The sequence below is a fragment of the Macaca fascicularis genome, chromosome 18, assembly GCF_037993035.2.
Source record: "Macaca fascicularis isolate 582-1 chromosome 18, T2T-MFA8v1.1".
Classification (NCBI taxonomy): Eukaryota; Metazoa; Chordata; class Mammalia; order Primates; family Cercopithecidae; genus Macaca; species Macaca fascicularis.
This window is the reverse complement of record NC_088392.1, coordinates 44323955-44340781: the sequence shown is the minus strand read 5'-3', so window position 1 is coordinate 44340781 and position 16827 is coordinate 44323955. Positions and strand designations below refer to the sequence as shown.

The 16827-nt window shown below is 39.8% G+C and overlaps 1 protein-coding gene across 1 annotated transcript in view; it reads left to right on the top strand.

Moving 5' to 3' along the window:
* The first annotated feature begins 12341 nt into the window (after window positions 1–12341).
* Window positions 12342–16827, top strand: part of SLC14A2 (solute carrier family 14 member 2) — a 195875-nt gene continuing 191389 nt past the window's right edge. Inside the window, exon 1 of the mRNA XM_015439931.4 lies at window positions 12342–12433. The gene's annotated coding sequence lies outside the window, so the exon portion shown is untranslated. The remainder of the gene's footprint in view (window positions 12434–16827) is intronic.

Below are 16827 nucleotides of genomic sequence, written 5' to 3'. Positions count from 1 at the left end.
ACATTTCCTTCTATTAGATTTATTAGCACTAAGTGGTAACCTTTGACCTTTGACTACCTTCTCTTTCTCTTCAACTTCTGAAATTTTTTAGTTTCAGTGTTTTAAAATGTTATTTTAGTTCATTAATACTTACATTGTTTTCTCAAATCATAATTGCCACAGTGTGTGTGTGTGTGTGTGTGTGTGTGTTATAATCCTCAAGGCATTAAAAACCCACCACCAGTTCTTCTGCCATAGTTTCTTCATTTTCTACTGATTAAATTTCAGCCTCCAGTTTCTTCAAGATGAGATCAGATAACTACATTTTCTGCATTATTAGAATGTGTGGTGAAGCATTTGTACTTGAACAACAGCTTGAGTTTAACAAAATTTTACTGTTTCTTATTTGTTCTTAGTGAGGTTTTATAAGCATCATGTTGCTATTGGAAAACTCTGACACCAACCTGATTTTCCCTCTTAGAAAATAAATTCTGGTTTTGATCTTGGTTTTGTTTTGTTTGTTTTGCTTTTTGTTTGTTGGGATGGCAAGAGAGTCTTTCTTTACCGTTGGGTATCGTTTCTGTATCAATTTTTCCTGAGACGGTTTATGTTTTGTTTGTTTTGCCTTGCTTTGTAGGCAGATTTCAATATTTTATTTTAGAAAACTATTTTGTAATTATACTTCTCCAAATACATTTTCTATTCTATATGTTTTAGTATTCTTCAAGTACTACATTTATGCATAACCATAGATCTATTGTATATGTTTTATCTTCCATTTCTATCATGTTCCTTCTTATTCCTTTTTAACTATCCATTTTCATTATGTTCTGCTCTCTTGATCAATCCTGTTCTTAAGTCTGTTTTTGTATCTTGAGCAGTTTCTTTTCATCTTCTTGTTGCTGCTGATGAGTCCCTAATTTTGGTAATGACTCTTTGTTTCTCCTTCACATCTTTCTTGAGCTCTGCTAGCTCATTTTTTGCTCTTTCAGTTGTCTTGACATTTCTTTCTTGATATTTTATTTTATATAATGATTTGTTTCATTAAGGCTTGTTGTTTTTTATTTGTATGTTTGTCTATGATCTCTTTTTTATTATACTTTAAGTTCTCGGATACATGTGCAGAACGTGCAGGTTTGTTACATAGGTATACACATGCCGTGGTGGTTTGCTGCACCCATCAACCCATCATCTACATTAGAGATGTCTCCTAATGCTCTCCTTCTCCTAGCCCCCGACCCCATGACAGGCCCCACTGTGTGATGTTCCCCTCTCTGTGTCCATGTGTTCTCATTGTTCAACTCCCAATTATGAGTGAGAGCATGCAGTGTTTGGTTTACAGTTCCTGTGTTAGTTTGCTGAGAATGATGGTTCCCAGCTTCATCCATGTTCCTGCAAAGGACATGAACTCATTCTTTTTTTATGGTCGCATAGTATTCCATGGTGTATATGTGCCACATTTTCTTTATCCAGTCTATCATTGATGGGCATTGGGGTTGGTTCCAAGTCTTTGCTATTGTGGATAGTGCTCCAATAAATACACGTGTGCATGTGTCTTTATGGTAGAATGATTTATATTTATTTGGGTATATACCCAGTAATGGCATTGCTGGGTCAAATGGTATTTCTGGCTCTAGATCCTTGAGGAATCGCCACACTGTCTTCCACAGTAGCTGAATTAATTTACACTCCCACCAACAGTGTAAAAGCATTCCTATTTTCCACATCCTCTCCAGTGTCTGTTGTTTCCTGACGTCTTAATGATTGCCATTCTAACTGGTGTGAGATGGTATCTCATTGTGGTTTTGATTTGCATTTATCTAATGATCAGTGATGATGAGCTTTTTTTCATATGTTTGTTGGTCACATACATGTCTTCTTTTGAGAAGCATCTGTTCATATCCTTCACCCACTTTTTGATGGGGTTGTTTGTTTTTTTCTTCTTAATTTGTTTAAGTTTCTTGTAGATTCTGGATATTAGCCCTTTGTCAGATGGATAGATTGCAAAAATTTTCTCCCATTCTGCAGGTTGCCTGTTCACTCTGTTGATAGTTTCTTTTGCTGCACAGAGGCTCTTTAGTTTAATTAGATCCCATTTGTCATTTCTGGCTTTTGTTGCCATTGCTTTTGGTGTTTTAGTCATGAAGTCTTTGCCCATGCATATGTCCTGAATGGTATAGCCTTGGTTTTTCTCTAGGGTTTTTGTGGTTTTAGGTCTTACGTTTAAGTCTTTAATCCATCTTGAGTTAATTTTTGTATAAGGTGTAAGGAAGGGGTCCAGGTTCAGTTTTCTGCATATGGCTAGCCAGTTTTCCCAACACCATTTATTAAGTAGGGAATCCTTTCCCTATTTCTTGTTTTTGTCAGGTTTGTCAAAGATGAGATGGTTGTAGATGTGTGGCATTATTTCTGAGGACTCTGTTCTGTTCTATTGGTCTATGTATCTGTTTTGGTACCAGTACCATGCTGTTTTGGTTACTGTAGCCTTGTAGTATAGTTTGAAGTCAGGTAGCGTGATGCCTCTAGTTTGTTCTTTTTGCTTAGGATTGTCTTGGCTACATAGGATCTTTCTTGGTTCCATATGAAATTTAAAGTAGTTGTTTCCAATTCTGTGAAGAAAGCCAATAGTAGCTTGATGGGGATAGCATTAAATCTATAAATTACTTTGGGCAGTATGGCCATTTCATAATATTGATTCTTCCTATCCATGAGCATGAAGTGTTTTTCCATTTGTTTGTGTCCTCTCTTATTTCCTTGAGCAGTGGTTTGTAGTTCTCCTTGAAGAGGTCCTTCACATCCCTTGAAAGTTGTATTCCTAGATATTTTATTCTCCTTGTAGCAGTTGCGAATGGGAGTTCACTCATGATTTGGCTCTCTGTTTATCTATGATTGGTATATAGGAATGCTTGTGATTTTTGCACATTGATTTTGTATCCTGAGACTTTGCTGAAGTTGCTGATCAGCTTAAGGAGATTTTGGGCTGAGACAATGGGGTTTTCTAAATATACAATCATGTCATCTGCAAATAGAGACAATTTGACTTCCTCTCTTCCTATTTGAATATCCTTTATTTTTTTTCTCCTGCCTGATTGCCCTGGCCAGAACTTCCAACACTATGTTGAATAGGAGTGGTGAAAGAGGGCATCCTTGTCTTGTGCCAGTTTTCAAAGGAAATGCTTCCCATTTTTGCCCATTCATTATGATATTGGCTGTGGGTTTTTCGTAACTAGCTCTTAATATATTGAGATACATTCCATCAATACCTAGTTTATTGAGAGTTTTTAGCATGAAGGGGTATTGAATTTTATTGAAGGCCTTTTCTGCATCTATTGAGATAATCACGTAGTTTTTGTCATTGGTTCTGTTTATGTGATGGATTACATTTATGATTTGTGTATGTTGAACCAATCTTGCATCCCGGGGATGAAGCCAACTTGATCATGGTGGATAAGCTTTTTGATGTGCTGCTGGATTTGGTTTGCCAGTATTTTATCGAGGATTTTTGATCAATGTTCATCAGGGATATTGGCCAGAAATTTTCTTTTTTTGTGTGTGTCTGCCAGGTTTTGGTATAAGGATGATGCTGGCTCAATAAAATGAGTTAGGGAGGATTCCCTCTTTTCCTATTGTTTGGAATAGTTTCAGAAGTAATGGTACCAGCTCCTCTTTGTACCTCTCGTATAATTTAGCTGTGAATCCATCTGGTCCTGGGCTTTTTTTGGTTGGTAGGCTATTAATTATTGCCTCAATTTCAGAACTTGTTATTGGTCTATTCAGGGATTTGACTTCTTCTTGCTTTAGTCTTGGGAGAGTGTATGTGTCCAGGAATTTATCCATTTCTTCTAGATTTCCTAGTTTGTTTGTATAGAGGTGCTTATAGTATTCTCTGATAGTAGTTTGTATTTCTGTGGGATCAGTGGTGATATCCTCTATCATTTTTTATTGTATCTATTTGATTCTTCTCTCTTTTCTTCTTTATTAGTCTGGCTAGAAGTCTATCTATTTTGTTAATCTTTTCAAAAAACCAGCTTCCAGATTCATTAATTTTTTGAAGGGTTTTTCATGTCTCTATCTCCTTCAGTTCTGCTCTGATCTTAGTTATTTCTTGCCTTCTGTGAGCTTTTGCTCTTGCTTCTCTAGTTTTTTTAATTGTGATGTTAAGGTGTCGATTTTAGATCTTTCCCACTTTCTCCTGTGGGTATTTAATGCTATAAATTTCCCTTTAAACACTGCTTTATCTGTGTCCCAGAGATTCTGGTATATTGTGTCTCTCTCATTGGTTAAAAAGAACTTATTTCTTTCTGCCTTAATTTCCTTATGTACCCAGTATTCATTCAGGAGCAGGTTGTTCAGTTTCCATGTAGTTGTGTAGCTTTGAGTGAGTTTCTTAATCCTGAGTTCTAATTTGACTGCACTGCGGTCTCAGAGACTGTTATGATTTCCGTTCTTTTGCATTTGCTGCGGAGGGTTTTACTTCCAATTATATGGTCAATTTTAGAATAAGTGTGATGTGGTGTTGAGAAGAATGTATATTCTATTGACTTGGTGTGGGGAGTTCTTTAGAAGTCTGCTTGGTTCAGAGCCAAGTTCAAGTCCTGAATATCCTTGTTAATTTACTGTCTCGTTGATCTGTCAAATATTGACAGTGGGGTGTTAATATACTATTATTGTGTGGATAGAGACCTATAACGTCTCTTCATAGGTCTCTAAGAACTTGCTTTATGAATATGGGTGCTCCTGTATTGGGTGCATATATTTAGGATATATATTTCAGATATAGATATATATTTAGGAGATATATTTAGGAGATATATATATATATATATATGATAGTTAGCTCTTCTTGTTGCGTTGATCCCTTTACCATTATGTAATGCCTTTCTTTATCTTTCCTGATCTTTGTTGGTTTAAAGTCTGTTTTATCAGCGAATAGGATTGCAACCCCTGCTGTTTCTTGCTTTCCATTTGCTTGGTAGATCTTCCTCCATCTCTTTATTTTAAGCCTATGTGTGTCTTTGTATGTGAGATGTGTCTTCTGAATACAGCACACTAATGGGTCTTGACTCTGTATCCAATTTTCCGGTCTGTGTCTTTTAATTGGAATATTTAGCCCATTTACATTTAAGGTTAAGATCATTATGTGTGAATTTGATCCTGTCATTATGATGTTAGCTGGTTATTTTGCCCATTAGTTGATGCAGTTTCTTCATAGTGTTGATGGTCTTTACACTTTGGTATGTTTTTGCAGTGGCTGGTCCCGGTTTTTCCTTTCCATGTTTAGTGTTTCCTTTAGGAGCTTTGTAAGGCAGGCCTGGAGGTGACAAAATCTCTCAGCATTTGCTTGTCTGTAAAGGATTTTATTTCTGCTTCTCTTATGAAGCTTAGTTTGGCTGGATATGAAATTCTGGGTTGAAAATTCTTTGCTTTAAGAATGTTGAATATTGGCCCCCACTCTCTTCTGGTTTGTAAGGTTTCTTCAGAGAGATCCACTCTTAGTCTGATGGGCTTCCCTTTGTGGGTAACCCGACCTTTCTCTCTGACTGCCCTTAACGTTTTTTCCTTAATTTCAACCTTGGTCAAGCTGATGATTATGTGTCTTGGGGTTACTCTTCTCGAGAAGTATCTTTGTGGCGTTCTCTGTAACTTCCTGAATTTGAATGTTGGCCTGTCTTGCTAGGTTGGGGACGTTCTCCTGAATAATACCCTGAAGAATTTTTTCCAATTTGGTTCCATTCTCCCCATCACTTTCAGGTACACCAGTCAAACGTAGGTTTGGTCTTTTCACATAGTCCCATATTTCTTGGAGGCTTTGTTTGTTCCTTTTCATTCTTTTTTCTCTAATCTTGTCTTCACGCTTTATTTCATTAAGTTGGTCTTCAGTCTCTGATATCCTTTTTTCCACTTGATCAGTTTGGCTATTGATAACTTGTGTATGCTTCACAAAGTTCTTGTGCTGTGTTTTTCAGCTCCATCAGGTCATTTATGTTCTTCTCTAAACTGGTTATTCTAGTTAGCAATTACTCTAAGCTTTTTTCAAGGTTCTTAGGTTCCTTGCATTGGGTTAGAACATGCTTCTTTAACTTGGAGGAGTTTGTCATTACCCACCTTCTGAAGCCTACTTCTGTCAGTTCATCAAACTCATTCTCCATCCAGTTTTGTTCCCTTGCTGGTGGGGAGTTGTGATCCTTTGGAGAAGAGGTGTTCTGGTTTTTGGAGTTTTCAGTGTTTTTGCACTGGTTTTTCCTCATCTTCATGGATTTATCTACTTTTGGTCTTTGATGTTGGTGACCTTCGGATGGGGTTTTTGTGTGGACATCCTTGTTGTTGATGTTGATGCTATTCCTTTCTGTTTGTTAGTTTTCCTTCTAACAGCGAGGCCCCTCTCCAGCAGGTCTGCTGGAGCTTGCTGGAGGTCCACTCCAGACCCTGTTTGCCTGGGTATCACCAGTGGAAGCTGCAGAACAGCAAAGATTGCTGCTCGTTCCTTCCTCTGGATGCTTTGTCCCAGGGGGGCACCCACCAGATGCCAGCCGGAGCTCTCCTGTATGAGGTGTCTAGGTGTCTGCTGACCCCTGCTGGAAGGTGTCTCCCAGTAAGGAGGCATGGGGGGTCAGGGACCCACTTTAGGAGGCAGTCTGTCCCTTAGCAGAGCTCAAGCGCTGTGCTAGGAGATCCACTGATCTCTTCAGAGCCGGCAGGCAGGAACATTTAAGTCTGCTGAAGCTGTACCCACAGCTGCCCCTTTCCCCTAGGTGCTTTGTCCCAGAGAGATGGGAGTTTTATCTATAATCCCCTGACTGGGGCTGCTGCCTTTCTTTCAGAGATGCCCTGCCCAGGGAGGAGGAACCTAGAGAGCAGTCTGGCTACTGCAGATTTGTCGAGCTGCGGTGGTATCCAGTGGGTTTGAACTTCCGGGTGGCTTTGTTTACACTGTGAGGGGAAAACCACCTACTCAAGCCTCAATAATGGCAGACGCCCTCCCCCAACCAAGCTCGAGCATCTCAGGCTGACTTCAGACTGCTGTGCTGGCAGCAAGAATTTCAAGCCAGTGGATCTTAGCTTGCTGGGCTCCATGGGGGTGGGGTCCACTAAGCTAGACCACTTGGCTCCCTGGCTTCAGTCCCCTTTCCAGGGGAGTGAACGGTTCTGTCTCACTGGCATTCCACGTGCCACTGGGGTATGAAGAAAAACTCCTGCAGTTAGCTTGGTGTCTGCCCAAACAACCAACCAGTTTTGTGCTTGAAACCCAAGGCCCTGGTGGTGTAGGCACCCAAGGGAATCCCCCGGTCTGTGGGTTGCAAAGACCATGGGAAAAGCGTAGTATCTGGGGCGGAATTCACTGTTCCTCAAGGCACAGTCCCTCACGGCTTCCCTTGATTAGAGGAGGGAGTTCTTCAACCCTTTGTGCTTCCTGGGTAAGGCAATGCCCCACCCTGCTTCTGCTCACCCTAAATGGGCTGCACCCACTGTCTAACCAGTCCCAATGAGATGAGCCGTGTACCTCAGTTGGAAATGCAGAAATCACCTGCCTTCTGTATTGATCTCACTGAGAGCTGCAGACTGCAGCTCTATTTAGCCATCTTGCCAGTCACCGTCTATGATACTTTGCTTAGCACAGTTTCTTTAGCTGATTGTAACACAATTTGTTATGTGTTCTTTGTGTTTCCTTTGATCATTACCTTCTTTTCTTGCAGTATCTTTGTAGAGTTCTTCTGATGGTTTCTGTTTGATTCTGGCTCGTATTTGGCTGAGATAAGCTCTTTCTTAACCAGCTATTTTGCAGAAAAAGGAAGGCGTGAAGGGCCAGCCTATAGTGTCAACGAGTAGCATCTCTCTAGTTTATAGGGATGTGCCTGACAACACACAAGGTTGTGTGTATGGATATGTGTATGTGTTGATTTAGCGTTTACCTTTTTCCAGAAAAAAAAAAAGAGACTGGCAGTTGCCAAGACCAATTCATGTGGAACCTATCTTCTCTAACCTTCCTTCCTAACAGACAAACTTAAATAGAATTTTTAAGTGTTCTCTTATTTATACCACATCCCTTTTCTTAATGGAAGAGTCCAGCGATGCTTTCACAGGCAGCCCATTCACCTTAGACCAGTTGTCTCCACAAAAGACGGTGTTGGGTCTGCCCTCTTTGGCAAACTCTGTGCTCTGCGAGCTTTGCTTGAGGTCTTTGGCAGCAGACATCTTTCAGCATCTCCTTCCTCAACAAAGGTGAGGTTTGCATTTCTGTTTCTTCTTCTTATTTTTGTCTTGGAGCAAATTCAAAAGGAAGTGAGCAGAGCTATCTTAACAACACTGTCTTAAAAGTAAAGCTCTTTTTAAAAGGTTATGTATCCCAATTTTGCCTCCCCTAAATCTCTAGCACCTAATGCTATATCTGACAAAGAGAAAATGCTCAGTTAATGTTTGTTAATATTAATAACTAATAATAATGTGAATAAAAGAATGAACAAACAATTCTCAAATGTAATAATTGAGATATAACTGTATTTCAGGCCTGTCTTCAAAAGAACTTTAACAACAAATTCTCCTTGATCTTCCTTGCAACAGCGTAATAAAGCATACTTCCCAGGGCTTGTCATGGCTCTGACATCTCCTGCCTACTTTTTTCTCAACCTTTGTTACGTCTTCTCAGCATACTGTTCTCACTCACTCTCTGTGCCAAGTCAGAGCACCTAGCACACAGGAAATAGTGAATTCTACAGGAAGAATCTATATAGTCGGTTTTTCTTTTCCTAGTCTGGCATCTAGCCTCAATTTTTATGGATGCATTTTGAATTTGTTTCTCTTTGGCTTACTTCTAAAATTGGAAAAGCTCTATATCTGCTTTGCCATAAATCTTCAGAAAATCAAAGGCTTAATGATGCTGTTTTACCCCTGTTTGGGTAAGGAATGGAAATAATCACATTACCCACAGCACCAGGCCTCTGAGCCCCCAAAGGTCTGGACTCTGTCCAGATGTGGCCAGGGAGGAAGGATCCTTTGGGAAATGGAACATTGCAAGACATGAACATTTATTGCACCCCTCGTAAATTCCATAGGGGTCTTCATCATGGGTGTGGAAGAGTGGATGGCTTTCTCCGAGAAAGGATCTGCATGGTTCAGTAAGCAGGGCTAGCGGAGTCCAGGTTTCTCTCTGGTTTCCATTTCAAAAGAAAGGGAGCCTTTGACTTAAGGAAGCTACCCGTAAGTCCCCCCAAAACAAAAAGTATGTCTCAGACTATTCTTATGCCTTCCATATGAAGATACGATAGGTTTTGAGAAGTATATGTGCTCATTTCTGATTTGCTTGAGTCTACAAGTAACAAACACCAAAAACTTTGCTCTCTGCCCAAAATATTTCAGTGTCTAATCCCAGACAAGATTCTTCATTTCTTTTAGAGATCATCAATGGATTCTTTTCTTTCTTTTCTTTCTTCACCTTGAGTTTCCAGACCTCTTCAAAATGCTCATGTCCTATACTCTGTACTTTTCTCACTGCTGAGCTGAAGGCAATAGGCTGCCCACACCTGCCCATGCCTGTCTCCTCAGAGTGTTCATGCCTACCTGGATATCAACACTAAGATAGGTAGGACAGCAGGAAAGGGAAGGCCCAAGGGATGCATGCCTGTAGTCTACATCAGTGTTCTCACCAGGAATACAATGACCAGTCATCTCTGCCCACAGCCAGGTACATCAGTGCTCTTTCTTCCAAACAAACACACATTGAGATTACACAGCCCACATAACCAGAGCAGAGCTGCCCTTACATGCCTGAAAACTCATGCCCACTGCCACCTTCCCCCTCCCCTGGGGGTCTGCATGGGCTTTCATTAGGGGCACCAAGCATCTTGGCTTGCCAGGAGCAGTCCCAACTAATGTCTGGTGTCCTGTCCAGAGAAACATTTGTCCCAGTCAAAAGTAATTTTTCTAATAGTAAATTATGTGTTCTCTCTAATTTAATGTTTAATTTTTAAAAAGCAGCATGAGTCAGAATGCTTCCGGTTATAACAAAAGTTCTTTTCTTCTTCCCAGGTTTTTATATATATATATATATATACACACACACACACACACACACACACACACACACACATATTAGGACTCACTAAGAAAATGAGGCAGGCAGAGAGACCTGAAGTCCAGGTACACAAAAGACCTGGGGCAGATGATTGATAGAGTTTAAAAAGTAAGCACTGGCAGAGTTGTCAGATGGGCTAAGAGAAGTTTTGTGTGAGGCTTGAGGGAGGAACCAATCCCCAAAATTAGGAGGACGCAGGATTCCAGGATCAGGGGAAATGTTTCGCAATAATACAATCCCCAGGCCAGGTTTTGGAGGACAGGCATTTTATGTGTCTCTCTCCCCTCTCTCCTCCCTCTTTGTGCCTGCATATTCTAGCCAATAATGCACCAGTGATTTTTCTCTGTTATTTCATTTATGGCAATGACTTCAGGTCTTGTGTCTGGTCATAATGGTGATCTATGTATGCCATCTACACTGGGCATGGCTAATGAATCCTATTTTATTTCTTAATTAAGAATTTGAAAGTGCCGCAAATTACTGCAATTAACATGGATTTTCTTCCTCATTTATTTACTTATTTAGATGCCTGAAATTGCACCCTTAGCTTAAACCAACCAAGAGTTCAGAGCTTGTTAAAATATATAGCATTCATTAAAATATTTACTCTTCCCCAACAGTAAGGGTTGCAATTTGCAAATGGTGGTGGTATCTATGTATACAAAATGCTTCCAAAAAAATCTACTGGATAAATTCAGTTTATCCAGCTTAGTAATTTAAAAAGTTGAATTTATTGATAATGCTTTGTGCAACTGAAAAAGAACTTAGGATTTTCAAACTAGCCTGTTGTTATGTTGACTTCGACCAGGGAAATTGTTGTTTTCCCTTTCAAAGTTCATGAAGACTATGAGTGTCGCCACATTTTCAGGACTTCTGTGTCCATTGAAAGAGAAGAATAACAATTTGAGGGTGGTTGAATTTATCAGACTTATTTCAAAACAATGGTACTTTGAAAATTATTTAGTTTCAAATTTATCTCATAGTTTTCAAGATTCAAACTTAGTTTTCTTTCCTGGGTTCTTGTTTGGAGCTTTGGTTTTGATTTCTAACTGGTTTTCATGGAGACAGCTCAAGATAAAGTAGTTAAAATTAACCAAAAACACACTTCAAACTACAGCCAGCAGGAGTGTAAATGAATACAATCCTACCAGAAAGTGATTGGGGAATAGCATATCAAAAGCTTTAAAAACTGCATACCCATTGAAAGCCAGCTGTTCTACTTCAAGGAATTTATCCTCAGGAAAGAAGAATGTGTACCAATGTTTAAGTACAATAATATTCCTGCAGCCCTGTTTATAATAGCAAAACAAAATAACCAAAACGTGCAGCAACAAAAGATTGAGTAAATTATCATACAGACATATTAAAATATGAAGCAGCTATTTAAAATTACGTGATTTGTATCAGTTATCTATGGCTGTTTTACACCAAAACTTAGCAGCTTAGAACAACAAATTTATTGTCTCACAGTTTCTGAGGGTCTGGAATCTGGGCTTGGCTTAACTCGATCCTCTGACTCAGATCTCTCACAAGGCTACACTGAAGGTATTTGCTGGAGCTACAATCCCCTCAAGGCTTAACATGGAGAGGATTCACTCTCAAGTTCATTCAAGTGATTGTTGGCAGGATTCAGCTCCTCCTGGGCTGGTCTCCCTTAGCTCCTTGACATGGGCATTTCTGTAGGGCAGGCAGTTTGTGACATGGCAGTTGGCTCCATTGCAGAAAGCAAGCCAGAGAATAAGAGAGGGTGAGCAAGAAGATAGAGTATTTTTGTAACCTAATCTCAGAAATGATATCCCAACAATGCTGCAATATTCTATTTGTTAGATGTAAGTCAAAGGTTCAGCCCACACTCGAGTGGAGGGGATCACATAGTTACACAATGGTGAGAACACAAGGGGGTGGTGATCAAAGGGAATCGTCTTAGAACCTTTCTACCACAGAGTTGAAGTTTATTTGCTGGCAAAGAATATTAATTAATATCTTATTCAATGAAAGAAAAGGTCAAAAAACACCATGGACAATAGGATCCCTGTTTTGTAAACTAAAACCAATAGAAAATATATATGCAAATATACATAAATATTCATGAAACACTGGGTTAACAGTAGTTGTATCTAGATGGTGGGATAACAGATGAGTTTTATGTCCTATTCCCTAATTTTTATTTTCTTTTTTTTTTGTAAGAGGAACATGTGTTTTTTATAATTTTTAAAAGAGTAAATATTATTACATTTTCAAAAAGCAATTTAAACACTAAAGACTTCTTGATTCTGACCTCCACTCTCTTTACAGGATTGTTTCTTGCTTACTACTTGCAGTCGACTAAGTAGAGGTTCATAAGACCTTTATAGAACCACTGATACCACTGTGACCAAGGAAACTGTGAGTATGTTTTAGAACTTGTTTCTTTGTTTGTGTCTTCAAAACAGCTGCTATCAGCAATAATTAAACCATAAAAAACTGAAATTGTTTTTCCCTCTGGGGTGATTATAACCACATGGGAGCTGTGATGAGAGGTGGGTCCTGTGAAGAGCTCCTCCTTAAGTCTTCCCCACTCCATTCTGGTTGCTTCCAGACAAGTGGTAACAATAATCACATGCCCATCTCCTCTTAAAAATTTAAAAGGGATAGGTTCTATTTATATGTCAAAAATAGATGAACAGATCTGACACTGCTGAACATAATTGCAAATTTGAAAATGGAGCGAATGGGTGAGAGAAAAGATAAAGCCATTAATAGCCTCCATATTTCATTAGTTTCCCTGCCTCATGCCATCAGGGGCGTCTGAGTTGGGATGCCACTGATTTGGGGTTGGAATGATTTCCCCAGCAATGTAAAGTTTATCTGAAGGTCACTTGCTGATAGAAACTACTGTTTTGCCAGGCATCGATTTATTGGTTGTTTGACAAGCAGACCAGCTGTTCTATACCTACATAGAACACAAAGAAAGCTGCTCAAGATGGATGCGCTGGCATCAGTGGGAGAGGAGGGTAACAGCCTCAAAGATAGCAGAGAATTAGGATTAGGTCTGAAATACTGGTGGATCTCTTTTCACTGGGATCTATAATAGAATAGCTGTTGTAATAGATAATATTCAAACTTTGGTGGCTTCACAAAACAGATCATTTTTCACTCATATAATAGCCAAAAGAGTTTTTGTCCAAGCGATGGTCTGTGGTTTGTCCATCTTCTAGGTCTGTGGTTTCTCCATTTTCTAGGGCCTCTGAGTTGCATGTTTGGTCCTCTGTATCTAGCTGGGTTGATTGGGAAGGAGAAAATGAAGATGACACCCCCACTTCGTACCCACCTTGGCCTAAAATTGGCACACATCACTTTCATTCATACCTCACTGGTGAAAACTAATCATATGGGCCTCTCCTTGATGAAAGAGGCCTTGAGATAGTCTCTGGCTGGTAGTTACTTCCCCGCAATTCCACCATGCAGAAGGGTAGCACACACCGTGGGCGCCGTCAGGAAAGATCACAGCATTAGAACCTTCTTGCTGAGGAAATTTTTACTGGCGTTCATATATGCCTCACAGAGCAGGGATTAGTTAACTTTTCAATGACTCTTTGAATGATCAATTGTTCTTCCCTATATGGAGGAACTTCTAATGCCAGCTATATGCCCTTCTCATGGTTAAGTCAATAAGCCACTGGCAACAAGGTCCTACAGATTCTAGGTTTCAAGGTTGTTCTCCACTGGAAGTGGTAGGTGTGCCTGCCAGTGCTGGAAGTCAGCAGAACTCACTGGGGTCTCAAGATACTAACTTTCAATCAATCAATCAATCAATCAATCAATCTCTCTCTCTCTCTCTCTCTGCTTTAGTTTTTTTATTTCTTGGCTGGTTGGCTGTTTTTTTCTTTTTTTGAGTGTGTGTATATGTGTAATGACAATAATAAGGTATGCCTCTTGGGCTTGTTTTAAAGTCCCAAGGAGATAATTTAAGAAAGAGTACAATACACATTATCTCAACACATAGGTGGCTTTTCCAGCAAGTAGCCACATATGTAAATAAGCCCAGAGGTGCCTTACCAACACTATCACAATTGCTGTTTCTTATAATATCATTGTTATTAATAGGCTACTATTATAATGATTAACACTACTGCCAAAGATAAAATCATAATATCTCTTCTATAGTGCTTCAGCATTTATTTACTTGATTCTCATGACAACCTTGTATAGTGAAAAGGAGACTCGCTGTGATCACATCTATTTCATAGATGAAAGAACTGGCCCTCAGGGAGGTCAAGGGATAATGACCATGATGATCACATGATAGCCCAGTCAAAGTGACCACTTGGTTCTCAAACCCTGGCCTTTTAAGTCAAAATTGTATTACTACACCAAATGTAAAATGGCATCTTACCAAAATAAATGGAATCTTTGAAGAGACTTAGTCTCAATTCCTCATTGTTCAGATGATTTGGGATACCTGGGAAGATTATTCTTTTTTATTCCACTACATGCTACTGACCTCAGGTCATCTTACTTTTTTCAAGACTGGTCAGCCTAATTGCACCTGGGTTGGTGAGGAGGAGCAAATAGTGTTAATGTTGGTGATGTCAGTTTACAGAGGCCATAATGTAGAGGGTTCTTGGAAATTTCTCCAAGGAATGTGAGTGGGGCCCCAAGAGGGAAGAAAATGGGTGCCCTCCAGTTTGGTATGTTTGGAAACAACACTGTGTGACCAGCATCACAAACCCTAGTAGGCAGGTGACAGTCTGAAATCAACTTCTTGGTTTCTTAAAGTTTTTTCTTCCCTTCAACTCTTTGGCCTTTTCCTAGCTAACTTTAGTGAATAATTATCCAGTGACTTTATTTTTTCCTACTGAGTGCAAAAAGAACTGTTACAGTGGCTCTAGGTTTGCAGTGTAAAGTCTTTGGAGACTGTGTTTGACCCTGTGTTGGGTGACTCCAACTACCAGGAGCAATGAGCTATAGTCAATATAGACCTCAACATGGAGACCAGCCCCCAGCCCCAGACCTGCCATTGGCTGCTGTGATGACACAAGTTTAATTCGGACTCCGAGGAAGCCATGTTTTTCTCAGCTGTCAAATCAAGTGAATGATGTTCACCCTCTCTACTTCCCCCACTTTCTCAGAGAAATACTGAGAACTTGGGGCTCAAACCAGTGAGTAGACAGAAAGTGCTTTGTAAAGCATACCATCTAGATAAGTGTGGAAGAGAGTCATCATTAGAATTCTGCTACTGCCATTATTGTTTTAGGGTCAGCTCTGCTTTTCTTAACACAGAGCAGTTAATGGAGTGGCAACTGTATTAGATACCCACTGGGAAGGCAAAGGAGCCAGATGAGGGTTTCCTTTTATCCCATTTTAGCATCCTGTTTTCCTTTCACAACAGCTGTGTCTTGCGGGTTTATAAGTATTTTAATTATAGTGGCATTTTATTATACCTTCTCCTGACAAAATTTAGGCTAGAGACTTTTTTTTTTAAATCTGAAAAATGGTGGATTTTCCTAGAGGCTGATTTAACTTTCATCAGCAGTCAGAATGCTGCTACCTTTGATCCCACTTATAAAGCATGGTAGCTACCACTTTTCACAAATTATTTTCAGCATAACCAAAAAATAAAAATGTATTTGCAGGTCCACTAGCAAAAAGAAAAGTGACAAAATCTATTAGCCATCCAGCTTTGTTTCATAAATTGGTCACCAACTGAGAAGCATTTCTCCCATGGCCATCGGGAGTTACGGAATAGAAAATTTAGATATCAACATAAAGACTGACCAGAAGAGTTAGACAGACAAAGAAGAGGAGTATCTCACTCCTCATCCTGGTGTATGGCCATTCTGTTGCTTTCTGCAGCATCTCAAGTAGGTTTTCCCAGCATAATCATCAAAAAGACAAGTAAACACTGCCTTGCTAGAAGAAAAAAATAAATGTTGCAAGGTAGGTAATCCATACAGTTAGAATGAAAAATGTCAGGTTGAAAAAGGCTTTGCAGCATGTAGTCTAAAACTGTCATTTTACAGGTGAGAAAATTAAGGCTCAGATCAGTGAAGGGCATGTCCAAGATCATGCAAAACAGCAAGTATTAAGATGACTCCTAAGGGACTGTATCAGTTTCCTATTGCTGCTATAATGAATTACTGCAAACTTTAGTGGCTTAAAGCAATACAAATTCATTGTTTTACATACAGTTCTGTAGGTCAGAGGTCTGACAAGGGTCACACTGGACTAAAATTAAGGTATCAGCAATGCTAGGTTCCTTTCTGGAGACTCCAAAAAGAATCTATTTCCTTGCCCTTTCCAGCTTCTAGAGGTTGCCTGCATTCCTTGGCTGATGGCTCCTTCCTCCATCTTCGAAGGCAGCAATATTGCATCTCCCTGACCATTCTTCTGTAGTCCATCTCTGGCCACAGCCAAGAAAGGTTTTCCACTTTTAAGGACTCATATGATAAGGCTGGATCCACCTGAATGATGCAGAATAATCTCCCTATCTTGAGTTCAATGACTTCTAATTACATCCGCAAAGTCCCTCTTGCCATATAAGGCAATATATTTGCAAGTTCCTGGGGATTAGGGCACAGGCATCTTTGAGTGGAGGTGGACATTATTCTGCCTACCCTGGGGAGGAAAGATGGCGAGTCAGTAGAGAGTTGGTTGGTTAAACAAGGAAATAGTTGTGGATACCTGTTGCAGGTTGGGGTCCCCAAGCATCAGACTCTGAGATGAAGGTGGGTGTGTTGGAAAAAAGAGGGCTTTTGGGATCAGCCACTGCAGAGGAGCGGAATTAAAAGAGGCAGAAT